At 36.1% G+C, this 14,555-nt stretch overlaps 1 long non-coding RNA gene across 1 annotated transcript; it reads left to right on the top strand.

The window, feature by feature from the left end:
- Positions 1-3,637: 3,637 nt before the first annotated feature.
- Positions 3,638-14,313, top strand: LOC128559460 (uncharacterized). Its single transcript, XR_008372387.1, has 3 exons — positions 3,638-3,718; positions 11,031-11,152; positions 13,910-14,313. It is a non-coding gene; the product is annotated as an uncharacterized LOC128559460 (long non-coding RNA).
- The last annotated feature ends 242 nt before the right edge of the window (positions 14,314-14,555 follow it).

The raw sequence follows: 14,555 nt of genomic DNA, 5'->3' as shown, positions 1-14,555 counted from the left end.
ATCCTATGTTTGCGTGTTTCTTTCTGATATTCATACATGCTTAATTCTGAGAAATGATCTGTGCTTACTTTATTTTTCTAAAATATTCATTTTACTTTCGGACATGCTATAATCTGACAAACTACATCCATCATTCATCTTATTTACTAGTGGTCACTTGCATCGTGTCTTCTTTGGAGCGTCAATGGTGTATGCTTATTGATGAAGAGTGTTCCTTAAATGTTTAAATGCAAGGAGTTTTGATGCTTACACATAAATTTAGCTATGGGTTATGATGCGTTGTGACAACATATATTTTTATATTCTCAAATTCTTGTTCAAGTGGAGATAACCCCCTTGTACTAAAATACGGAAATACACGAACAGTACCGAGAGTGTTAAGACTACACGTCCGGTGACTGGCCAAACAACAAAATTATATTCTTATCAGAATCCAAGTGAAATAAAACTTTTTTAAGTTCAACACTCATATATTACATAATTAACAATTAAAGTAGCTGCCTGTTAAAAAAGTTGCTTTTAAATGCTGCTTATAACAAGAGCTGTCCGTAAAACAGCCAATGCTCGACTATTCAAATTGTTGTCCCAGAAGCATGAATATAACCCTAAATGTCAAAATCTCTATATAGTTTCAATCCAGTATCTGGATTTAAGGTTTGGAGGTAGTAACTTGTAAGCAAAACTTTAACCAGGATTTTTAAAGTCTAAAAGTGGACATAATTTAGCCAAAATACATGTCAGAGTTATGGAACTTGACCTAGTGAAGTTGGTAATCGGCCTACAAAAATACAGTTTCAAAGCTATATGCCTTAAAGTAATAGCTATATTTACTTGAAAGCAAAACTTTAACCAGGACTTTCTAAGTCTAAAAATGGAAATGATTTGGCCAAAATACAGGTAAGAGTTATGGGACTTGATACTATCATTATTAACTTGTCCGCCAGACTTTAACTAGGATTTTCAAGGTATAAAAGGGGCATAATTTGTCCAAAATGCATGTCAGAGTTATTGGACTTGATGCTATCACCTAGTTTTATAACCCAGAAGACATATGCGAAGTTTGAATTCAATATCTGCATTAGTTTGCGAGATAGTAACTTGCATGTAAAGCTTTAACCAGGATTTTCTAAGTCCAAAAGGGGGCTTTAATTGGCAAAAATACATGTCAGAATTATAGGATTTGACCTAGTGAGGTTTGTAATTGACCTAGAAAAAGGAAAAAACAAGTTTCAAAGATATATGCCTTAAAATGATAGCTTTATGTACTTGCATGCAAAACTTTAACCAATGTGTGACGCCGACGCCGACGCCAGGGTGAGTAGAATAGCTAGACTATTCTGTGAATAGTCGAGCTAAAACGAATGGTATCTCAATTGACCTTATGCATTAAAATAGATGCGTACATGTTTGATGATACACAGGAATTTTCGAACTTGATTACCGGACGCCTAGACAATTCAAACAGGTTAGGTCCAGTCACCGGACACATAGCTTAAACGCGCAGTGTCGTATTTTTTTCCGTGACTTAGCGGAAGCTGCCGAGCACGAATATAAAAGCGCCCTCTGGTATCATCATGAGAAATGTACATTATGGTAACCTCATTATGCTTAGTGCTATGCTGCATTCTGCATTGTGACAAGTGAGATTGTGTTTGTTTAAAACTTTGTTAGCTATTCATGCGTACGAGTTTACAAGCACATTCAACCTGTCCAAGAGCCACTTCTGTCCATATCATCAGCATATAGACAACATAAACACATGGGGAAGGTGTGTCTAGGTTAACCACAAGCTAATGCACCGACTGATGCATGTCACATTGCAGCATGACCGAAAGCAAGATAATGTCATAGACTAATGAAGAAGTAACCATGATATAAAAATGAAACAATTAAGCATGTATGAATGTCAAAAAGGAACACGTAAACACAAATGGTCATGTAACAATGCAAAAAGGGATGTCCGAAGGAAGCATGTGAACATGAGAATAACGAATGCATATATGTAAATCACAAGATTGGATATACGAAACCACAATGCAGTTTTTGCCCTAATTCTGTTCCATATATGTTTGTGATGAATGTTTTGTTGTAGCTGTTAGGTAATGTATATTTGCTAATCAAAAGTAATGGCATTACATGCATAATTCTAAACAACTGAGCGGGTAATGTATAAGCACTACTAGTAGTTTAGCAAAATTACCGTTTTGTTTTTACGGTAAAAATGTAGAACTAACATAAATTCTTACTTAGCAATATACTAAAATGTTAAGAATCAATACTAGTATTGACAGACTGAAACTATCGAGACTTTCATTACATGTGGAATTTTGAAATGTTTGAAAAAATACTCAAGCTGTCAAACCTTTGATAAGAGTCACGAAAAGTTCTCACTGTTAGGGCTTTAGAGGATCATGCATTTGGATTTTTTCATCCTGCTTGATATTACAGTTCGCCCAAGTTGCACTGTCAATGGAATTGCTCCATTTCGTTTAAATCTGGCCATTCTAATTCACATAGAGTTGTATGTATTAAAATTAATGGCGAAGTGTAAGACGGTTATAAGTTGAGTACAGCAGTTTTAAGATATAAATTTCTCGCTTCGCTAACGCTCGCTCTAAATTAATATCTTAAAGGGAAAGTAAACGTTGTTCTTACGTTGATTTTGACAGCTGGGATTTCTTAAATCATTTAAAGAAGTGAAAGAATTTTCAAAATCGGAGTAAAAATAAGAAAGTTATGAGCATTTAAATATTTGGTCACATTGGCGGCCATTTTGTTTCCATGGAAAGTTTGTTCAACATTTACTTAATTCACAGATACTCATCATGTATTCACCATTTACTTAATTAATATGGATGTGAATGTTAAAGGGAGAATGCTCACTTTGCCCTAATATGTATAATGGATTAAGCCTAAAAGAGTTGTCTTTCTTTAAAATGCTGGGTACACAACTGTATGTGTTTATTTGTATGTATGTGTATTGTGGGCCGGTGGCCTTTAATTGCAAAATAAAATTGTTGAGTTGAGTTTAGTTACCATTCAGTCATTTAAATATTTATGCTATCATATGCAAAGACTGTAAAATTTACTTTTTAAAAGTTTACGCGATTAAACTTCTGGGTTTTGCACATTTTATTATTTCCCATGAACAAGCACTACCAAACAAAGTCTGTTGTAATTTTAACTGCCTGGACACTTGTCAAAATTTAATGCAGTTCTCACATGTCTTAAATTATATTTAAACTGTAGCCTATTTTTATTCTAGCTGTTAGCCAAGGATGTAATCGTGTTAAATTATGTAATATCTTATATTCTTATTTTCATTTTTTAATTTTGTTATCAAATGTCAGTAAAAAGCTAAGCATAGTTAATGTTCTGTTAATGTATGCACTGAATGCGAATGAAATTATTGTATTCTGCCGTGTCATAGCCTATCATATTATAATGTCTTTGGGTGCGTTCAGTGCTTCCAGGGGATATTATAGTTTGTTACACTTGGTTGAATATTTTATTTTTCCCGTTCTGATTTTTTTTTCTGTTAAGAAAACCGTAATTTTGTCTTCTAACGTGAAAAGAAATGTTTGACCCCAGATTTGTAGATCCGTTCCGTTCAATATTTTATTTGTTCCCATTTCGCTTCTTTCCTGTAGTTTAGATACGATGATAATCACAGTCTATAAAGTTTTACGTTAACACCGTTATTTTTTCTGTTGGTGAGGTAACGGGTTTGCTTTTTTAAATTTTTCATTAATAAGTCGGACGTTTTTCAGCTGTTCTCTGCCAGCCAAGATAGAATTGTATTTTTTGTAGCTCTTCATTGATATGAAGTTATATCCGTTTGCACTTGTGCAAAAATACCTTGTTGAAAATAATGTGATGACCTTGGGTCAAAGACCACCAAATTATGTTCTGTATTGACTTTTTAAAAACGTGATAAATAATGCTTATATTACATTCAGAAATGATAATTTATTCACTTGTATATGTAATGAATTTCAGGACACAAGGCAGTTAATAAGTAGATTATAAATTATTGATAATACTGATTAAAATGTATGATATGGGTGGGGTAAACATGGTAAACGCCAAAGGCAGTGGCTAGGTAGCAGGTTCCGGCTACCTAGACCTTTAGTCTACGTAGCCGGTTCCTAAACTAAAGGTCTAGGTAGCCGGTTCTATATATACATACTGGTTGGCGACCCAGAATTTCGGACAACCCAGAAAATCGGACAGTCGTGTAAACGCTTATTGTGGCTTTATTTTTTATTATTTGTTGACAAGTATACAGACGCTTGCTTTATGTACAACATCCACTGCAACAATTGCAAATCGGTAAGTGAAACTAACAAAATTGGAATATCTACATTTCTTCACAAAAGGTTGTGACAGCTCTCGCTGGGGGGAAGCTGCATGTGCTTTCAGTGCGTATGCGCATACTTGTTTTGGGGCCCCAACATTATTCAAGGGGTACTCATGTACAATCTGCTAAATGCAGACATGAAAATTGCGTGTTTTAAAACAAGTTTTCGCGTCAGTAACACGAGTTAAATGCGTTTAAATCATTTTTTTACTTAAAATTCTGTGTTGTATTTAGGCCAGCTGAATGTTTCAAAATCCCGACATCCTTTTATCAAGCATTAATAGTTGAATGTAAACAAGGTAAACATGTCTTTTTATCATTAACGCCGACCTAAAAGTGATTCTTCCTGACAGAAATGATGATAATTAGCGTTTTCCTACTGTCCGATTTCTCGGTCCTGCAAAACGCTAAAAACGTTAAATTTACGTACCCTCTTTCGGGCCTCAGTGACGGGTTCAGTTTATTTCTATATACAAACAAATTTGCGTTTTGTGACACCAAAGAACTGAACTTGATTCAGGTAACATTTCATGGATCTTGAATTAAAAATGAAACTTTGACAGCTGAAAAGGCAGTAAAATTGTCCGAATCTGGGTCGCCAACCAGTAGCGTATATGAAATATAAGTCGAGGTATCTGGTTTTAATAAACTGTATTATAAAGGATCATTATACTACTTAAATTAATTACATTTCTTGTGATTTATTATTTAGTATTTGTGTTTAACCTGTTTATTTCACCGTATTTACGCACTCCTATCATATCGGCCAGCGTATACTAAATGTGAAAGATTATTATTACATATCAAAAGACCTAATTCTTAAGGATCGCCGACAACTGACATCGTCTATCAAATATATTTCTTTAATATACATTTGTGTATAATAAATTACAAAAATAATTAAAAAGTTTATTTTAAGAATTCAAAAACACGCCAATGGCGATAACGACACTGATCATTTATTGATAACACAACAAAATATCAGCCGACGATAATATTAGTGCATAGATACGGCGAAATGAACAGGTAAATCACTAATAGTAAATGATAAATTACAAGAAATGTAATTTATTTAACTAATATAATGATCAGGGCTTCGGAAATTTGCTGGTTTGTCGGTTTTGGACCGATTTTTGACTTTTCAGACCGATTCATGAAGTGAAAAAACGAAAAAAATCGGTCCCGTAAAAATGGAGAAAAGTATAAATTTCGGTCTGATATCTCAATACACCATCATCTGCCAAGCAGGAAATTGTTGATCGCACCCTCAGATAATCAATAAACGTGTCAAACGGTCTGATTGTCACTTTGATAATCGGTCCGTAATTAGCATGTGACGCAATCAGTGCTCGCGCGGCACATCCTTTAATGTTTGCAGACAGCCGACTGCAATGTATTAAACATTTTTGACTGGTTTCCAAATATGTCTGACTGGATCCAAATCATTTCGACGGGGATCCACTTCTTTTATTTAGAATCCGACGGATGGTTTATTTCAAAAGGCTATGTTTGATCACGGTAAAAAACAAATGGTCACTGCATTTAATCAAAGAGCTATAATTGTACATTATAGGTCTTTGATTTAATGAGACATCACACGGAAAACCGATCAAAATATTTTTTATAATTACTTGATTTGAAAAAATTACAAGATTCATTTGTTGGGGCTCCAGTTGAAACAAATGCAGAAAATCGTCTTTGCAACCTGACTGTGCAAAAAAGAAAAAGAAAAAAAAAATGGACTGGCAAACACGAATGATAAAGAAAACCAGAGTGGCGCTGTTTATCAAATCGGTCTTTTAAAAAACGTTTCAAAATGAAATTTTGTTTACATCAGAAGAGAACATATAACTTTATAAAATGTAGTTGCTTATTGAAGTACAACATAAGTGAAATGAAATATCCATGGCCAACACGCGTGACCTTTTGGTACTATACATGCGGGAAATTCGATTTCAGCGTTCATATAACGTACATATTCGGTCCGCGGCAGAGTATTCTTAAAATACTGAGACTGTTTAGCAGAGAATATGTGTCGTGTAATTCACTTTGACGCATTGTATTTTATAGAATTCCGTCAAAGAATGAGGAAACATCACAAAGTATCTGCCGTGTATACGGTACCGGTCACGTGCGTTGGCTTTTAGACTAGTTACGCACACGGTGTCAATGCCTCGGTAATTTTATCCTTACAAGTATTTTCTCGGAAAAAAATCGAAATTTAAACGAAGTAACGATCACACAACACTGAATAACTGTCTTCATTGTATGTAAACACGCAGTGACCAGTAACTCAGTTTTAATGCATGACATGCTTATTTCTTTACTCTATCACGTTTTACAAAATATGAATGCGGTGGGTGGGGTAGCGCCGATGTCAGGATTTTCGTTTCGGACCGATTGAGTTATCAAAATTTCCGGAGCCCTGATAATGATCCTTTGTAATACAGTTTATCAAAGACGGCTAACTTGATTTACATGTTCATATACAATATCTATAGATGTTCATATACAATATGTATATATATAGAGAGAGAGAGCCGGCTACCTAGCCACTTCCAACGCCAAAACGGGTCCCAGAAAAGTTACAATCTAGCTAAGTCAAGCTATATATAGCTATAGAAATAGAACAACATTGCAGAATATGTCATATTTAAGGGCAAGACTGTCAATATTTCTTCCAATACTTTTATGAGACAATACACCCACAAAAGTCTCTGTCTTAACTTTAAGAGTCAGAGGATTTACAGTCAAATTGTCCCCCAGTCAACTTGTCCCCAATTAGGTAATTTCCCCCGGCAGTTTCAAATAGGTCATTTCAGCCCCCTTTTTCTTTTTCGGCCCCCTTTATTAAACATATTACCAAAATGTCTCTCTCTAAGAATGTAAAAAGTGAACAAACCCAACAAAAATGTTCCCAAAAACATAGTTAAAGGTATATTGAATATTCTATTTGATTCGATAGTGAGTGTGAAGCCAAAGCAAGCCAAGGGCGAAAAAGAAGCAAAAACTTGAATGCTGAATTGAAACTGAACTGCAAACGAATTCATGGGTGTTACACTCAATAAATATGTTATAAATCTGATTTCTGTTTTTTTTTTCCACATTTACAAATTTTCAAGAGTAAGATTACTCCTAGTCAATTTCAAACTTTACCATTTTACTCCTTCACAAAAATAATGATGAGTAAATACTCAAAAGGCCAAAACATTTATCTGGAGCCCAGGGTGGGGGTGGGAGGTGTTATAGGAATGGTCTCCTTACGTAACATTTGGTGTCTGCTCTGTATCTCCTAAACCCCTTGAAGAATTTTCATGAAACTTGGGTCAAATGATCACCTCATCAGGACAATGTGCAGAACCCATGGGTCAGCCATGTCAGCTCAAGGTCAAGGTCACAACTTGAGGTCAAATGTTTGTGCCTTCCATTTTGTGTGCGCTCTGTTTCTCCTAAACCCCTTGGAGGATAATCATGAAACTTGGATCAAATGATCACCTCATCAAGACGATATGCAGAACACATGAGTCAGCTGCGTCGGTTCAAGATCAAGGTCACAGCTGGAGGTCAACGGTTTGAGCCTTCAATTTTGTGTCCGCTCTGTATCTCCTTAACCCTTGATGGATAATCATGAATCTTGGGTCAAATGATTACCTCATTAAGACGATATGAAGAATGTATGAATCAGCTATGTTGGTTAAAGGTCAAGGTCACAACTCTGGGTCAAATGTTTGAGCCTTCCATTTCGTGTCCGCTCTGTATCTTCTAAACCCCTTGAAGGATTTTCATGAAACTTTGGTCAATTAATCACCTCATCAAGACGATATGCACAACACATGAGTCAGCCATGTTGGCTCAAGTTCAAGGTCACAGCTCAAGGTCAAAGGTTTGAGCCTTCCATTTTATGTCTGCTCTGTACATGTATCTCATAAACCCCTTGAAGGATTTTAATATTACTTGGCTGTAATATTTCCCTTATAAATCAAGACAATTTGCAGAATTCAAAATTCACCCCTGCCAGCTTAAGGTCAAGGTCACAACTGGATTGTTTAAAGCCCTGCTCCGCAGCTATTCAAATTCTGTTGTGTGCAACCCATGATTACAATACTGAATAGGTAACAGTTGAGTAGATGACCCTTATCGATTTTGGGATCCTCCGTTAAAGGTCAAGGTCACAGGGGCCCGAAAATTGAAAACCATTTCCGGTCAGTAACTTGAGAACCACTTGAAATTGACCCAGAATGATGAAACTTCATAGGATGATTGATCATGCAGAGTAGATGACACCTTATGATTTTGGTGTCACTCTGTTACAGGTCAAGGTCACAGGGGCCTAAACATGGAAAACCATTTCCAATCAATAACTGGAGAACCTCTCGACCCAGAATGTTGAAACTTCATAGGATGATTGTTCATGCAGAGTAAATGACCCCTATTGTTTTTGGGGTCACTTGATCAAAGGTCAAGGTCGCAGGGGCCTGAACATTGATAACCAGTTCTGATCAATAACTTGAGAACCTCTCGACCCAGAATGTTGAAACTTCATAGGATGGTTGTTCATGCAGAGTAAATGACCCCTATTGTTTTTGGGGTCACTCCGTTAAAGGTCAGTGTCACAGAGCAGGGTTTTTTTTCGGCCGTTTTTATAGCCGTTATTCGGCTATATTCCCAATGCCAAAAAGTATGTATTTTTCCCACAATGAGTGCAAAAATTCCCAATCTACATTCTGAAAAAAATTTCATCAAAATTGCACAAAAAATGACCAAATTATGGACAATTTTATAATGGAAGTATGTTAAAGAGGTTCTACAATGTGCAACAAGTGTATGAGAAAGTGCTAAAACATATCCTTACTATATCCTATGGGACTAAGTATTTCCCAATTTGGAACATTTACATGTCAAAATTCCCAATTTTAGGGGAATAGGCTATGTTCCCAGATTAGCCAGAAAAAACCCTGCAGGGGCCTGAACATTGATAACTAGTTCTGATCAATAACTTGAGAACCACTTGACCCAGAATGTTGAAACTTCATAGGATGATTGAACATGCAGAGTAGATGACCCCTATTGATTTTGGGGTCAGTCTATTAAAGGTCAAGGTCACAGGGGCCTGGTCATGTAAAATCATTTTTTGGAAATAACTTGAGAACCACTTGACCTAGAATGTTGAAACTTAATAGGATGATTGGACATGCAGAGTAGATGACCCCTATTTATTTTGAGGTCACTTGATCAAAGGTCAAGGTCACAGGAGCCTGAACAGTGACTTGAGAACCACTAGGCCAAGAGTGTTGAAATTTAGCGGGATGACTGGACATGCCAAGTAGATGATCCCTATTGCAGCCAACCATCAGTGTCTCTTTGACTTTCGCTCCTGACCCCTATTGACTTCATGCCTATAGGACTTTGCATTGGTGGAGACATGCGCTTTTTTACAAAAGCAATTTCTAGTTAAACATTCGTTTTCTGTTAAATTGATTTTGACTAATGAAATTATTTGCTTCTTATTAACATCCTTAACTTTTTGCCGGATATATTTTTTTGCCATTCCTCACCACAAACCCAGGTACCTTCAGCGGGGGATACCAATTCATCGAATTTGCTTGTTATATACTGGTTTGAGTTGTAAATTCGGCCACTTTTTGCGTTTTTTCGTAAATATTTCTTCCTTTATACAATTGATTTGTACAAAATTTCTACCATTTGTGCTTCAATACAAGCAACATTGATTGCTATCATTAACAGCCGTTTACTGTATGGTAAACAATAAATCCGCGCTTAAAATAACGGACAGGTTTAGCCTCCACATTTTACCTTCTGGAGGTTGTAAATAGTCGGCCACTTTTTAAACATAAAATTGGTTATATTTTCAACATTGTCTTGGAAATAAAGCGATGCTACAGTCAAAATCGTTCTGTTTTTCAACAAACTGCAATAAGTTGTCAATAGCATACCTCGTTGGAAATATTTGCCAACAGAGATGACGTAGTTCAATTTTTATGTCACTGTTTATCACACATTCTAGCATAAAAATGCTGTTCTTTTAACTTTTTGGGGTGTGATTTAACTGGAGCGTAAAGATATTCTCTCGCTCACGTGCTGTTATATCACCTTTTAATAAATGCGCGTTCCGTGTCAAAGCATGTACATATTTAATAGGGCCCCAAAATGGATAATTCAAAACGAAATGACGTGAAAAAAACAACGTAGACATGGAAATTCAGTGACATCGAGGTTTACTTGGTTTAAACTCGTTTTATGCGAGTTAGCGCATTATGTTCTTCTCGTGTTATAAGGTTTAGGTTTGAATTAACCCTTGCCGAGCCTCAGCATAAACGAGCGCGTGCAATGACGACGTCACGCGACCTGCGAGACAAAATATTTGCTATTTAGAGTACACAACTTGAGGGAAGGACAACTTTTGTTCTACTCACCTCAATTTGTTGTTTTTTGCCGACTTTGTTGCTAACGCAAGTGTTTGTAATGACACATATGAGTTCTCAAGCATCTGGCTCGAAAAAAGGCTTTAAAGTTGGTGGCCGAATATTTACGACCTGGCCGAATTTACGACTTGAACCAGTATTGTGTAGTTTTTGCTCTGTTTGCCAATCACATTTGTTTTGTTTGCATGTATGGTATATCCCTTAAAATTTTCACTTTTTCTTTCTAGAATCCTAAAAAACAGCCAAGATGACTGGAATGACAATGCCTGAAGCGGTGTCCGTAGCGAACGGACTGAACAAAGGATGGAAGAAATATTTCAATTTTGATACAATCAAGGGCAGATACGGTGTAAGTTGAATATGGAAATGATAGAAAAAAACAACTTAATTTTAGCACTGATAAAGTTCTGGAAATCTAGGAATGAACCCGCCTGCTTAGCTCAATAGGGAGAATGTTGGTCTATGGATCGCGGAGTCGTGAGTTCGAGCCTTGGGCGGGGCGTATGTTCTTCGTGATGATTTGATGAAAGACATTATGTCTGAAATCATTCGTTCTCCACCTCTGAATCACGTGGGGAAGTTGGCAGTTACTTGCGGAGAACAGGTTTGTAATGGTAGAGAATCCAGGAACACTGGGAGTGGTTAGGTTAACTGTCCGCCGTTACGTGACTGAAATACTGTTGAAAAACGGCATTAAACACAAAACAAACAAAAACCTAGAAATGCTCACAACTGCAATATTTCGAGTTTTTTGTGTCACTGACGGTGTTGCAACTATTAATGTTTGTATCTCAAAACGGATATAATACGTTTTTTTTGCTCCCTGAATATAGTCACCACTTCATCCGTATGTTTGCCCGTCCCGCATTTCTTGTCCAGAGTATTTCTCAGCAACCACTGGTTGGAATTTAGCGAAACTTCATACTTGAAGCTTTACTATCAAGAGGAAATGCACATTATTATCTTCATATTCCGGTCGGATGATTTTTCACCAAGTTATTGCTCATTGATTATTCAATAATAGTATAGTACAATTCTTGTCCAGAGTATTTCTCTGCAACCACAGGTTTGAATTTAGTGAAGTTCAAGTTTCATAGGATTTTTCATTGAGTTATTGCCCTTTGATTATTCAACAATAGTAATAGTAATAGTATCCTATAGTACAAATATTGCCTGGAATACGGAAGCTTCACTATCCAGAGGAGATGCGCATGTTTCTTCATGTTCCGGTCGGATGATTTTCATTAAGTTTTTGCCCTTTGATTATTTAACAACCATTGGGACACCATTATTGGATACAGGCTGAACACAGGTAGTTCCAACACGATTCAGTTTGTTGATGGTTAAAACGTAGGAAATAAATAAATTCGACGTGTATATTCAACAAAAGGGGGAATTTTCAAATGTGATAGTATTTTAGAAGAAAATAGTTCAAAACTCATGTCAGGGATTTTTTAAGGTCAATTTTGGGGCCGAATTTCTGCCCAGTCCCAATTGCAGAAATGTGCTTTTTTCCCAATTTTCAGGTTTAAATTTCGCAAAAATCTGTCAAAAAATAACAATTTTGCGGTAATCTCAATTTTCAGGTTTCCGATTTGATTCTTGTTCCTTATTTTTAATCAAGTTAGCGCTGTTCTGCACATCCTTGGACCAAGCCCGGTTAAAAACATTGGATAAAAGACTGTACACATGTGCAGCTGGAACTAACCCATCATAATCTGAAGGTTTTACTGATCCTTCATTGCCTTTAGGGTTTTTGTGACTTTCTTTGAACATTTTAGTAGACACTTCCAAGATACAAAAAAAAAAAAACACAACAACAGAAAAAATTACTTTTATTTGCAAACTGACCTACAATGCTGAATTAAATTTCGTATAATTGTAAACCTTATTTTTGAAATTTCCCAATTTTCAGGTTTAACGTGCCATTTTTCCCAACTGATTGGGCCCCAGGCCCCAGGTTTGAAATGTTAAAAAAATCCCTGCATGTTGTCTTTAAATGTTTTAAAAATTAATGTAAATTTATATATAGGCATACAATTTATACATTCATAAGATTGTAAGATGGAAAATGTATTTGAGCCATGCCATGGGAAAACCAACATAGTGGCTTTGCGACCAGCATGGATCCAGACCAGCCTGCGCATCTGCGCAGTCAGGTCAGGATCCATGCTGTTCACTAACCGTTTCTCTAATTGTAATAGGCTTTGAAAGCGAACAGCATGGATCCTGACCAGACTGCGCGGATGCGCAGGCTGGTCTGGATCCATGCTGGTCGCAAGGCCACTATCTTGGTTTTCCCATGGCACGGCTCATTTAATTTTTTTTTCCAAACTGGGAGAAAAGCATACTTTTTAGAGAGAGGAATAGGACAGAATCATGGTCCTCGAATGAGGGTCCTGTGATTTGATGCATGAACCTGAGTGTAAAATTTTTACATGGAGGTGCACATATTTTCTTCATTATCAATGGAATTAGTTTTCAATGAGATGTTGCCCTTTGATCATTTAGCATCGGTAAACTATAATATGCCCAGTCAGTGAATTCAACTTTTGTTCTTTTTATATGCAAATTTCGGGGAGCATCCATCAGTTTTACTGATATTTCTTGTTTTTACTCAGTAATACTGGTAACATTTTTTAGAGTGATAGCTTTATGTAATACCAAAGCACAAAAACCCTCCTGATAAGATGAACCAGTAAAGGCTGTAACCAAACAATGAACTTCTTTTAACAGACCACTGCCCTTTGTGCATAAAGCACCGGTTTGAACTGACAATATATTTTAGGGAGCACCTGAATGCTCTGGAATTCAGGTTAAAAATATATTTCAATGCCCAGCATTCCATATGCCTTTGCTTTGTGGTTCACACTTTTGTTTTAGGAACACAAGATTGAAGGTTTTAGTCCATGTTGGCTGGTTAATAAAGGAATTGTTGATTTCTTTTCTGCTTGATGTCTGGCATGTAAGGAGTTGTACATGTATTTTGGATGTCAGTGCGCACAAGGGGGAGGTGTCTCTTAAATGAAAATGGCTGACCCTTTCAGTATGGTAACATTATGATAAACCAGTTTTCACAACATGCTCGTCTGTTGCTATTTTTCAGGTATGCATTGTATGTATTGGCATCTACGTTGCTGTGTTTAAATTCAGCACATGGAAATACAATCGACCAAACGTTCTAGCAGCACGTCAGGCAGAACAGGACAAGAAAGACTTATTTGAAAGACAGGTCCAAGCTTGGCTGAAAAATGGGAGGAAATTTACTTAAATGATTACAACTTTTCGTACTGAATTTCATCTGAATACCATCCAGTTTCATTTTTAATGAAGAATTGTTAAAATGCTTATTACTGAATTTTTAACATCGAAAAGAATTTAAATGAGAGCACAAGAATAGTGATGTTTTGATTCAACTCAATCTCTAATCGCTTAAATCATTTAGAGTGATGGAAATGAAATATTTTTATTCTTGTTTTGAATTTGTATTGAATAAATATGTAAAAAACATTTTCTTGCAATTATTTTGTTGACTGTTTGTCCTGTATAGCCGTTGCAATTGCCTTGAATACATGTATATAGTGAACATGAATCGAGCAGATTGCTTAAGACTTTAGGGAAAAAAAATCTCAGAACAGTTGAAGAATTCTGTTTTGTTTAAAGTCAAGTAACCTTTAATTTTGCACAGATGATAACTTAAAAAAAAGAACTAGGAAAGGGGATTTAATGAAACTTTATATATTGATGACAGT

Source organism: Mercenaria mercenaria, chromosome 9, assembly GCF_021730395.1.
Source record: "Mercenaria mercenaria strain notata chromosome 9, MADL_Memer_1, whole genome shotgun sequence".
NCBI classification, from domain to species: domain Eukaryota; kingdom Metazoa; phylum Mollusca; class Bivalvia; order Venerida; family Veneridae; genus Mercenaria; species Mercenaria mercenaria.
Note: the sequence above shows the minus strand (reverse complement) of the source record. Positions and strands in the feature narration are given on the sequence as shown.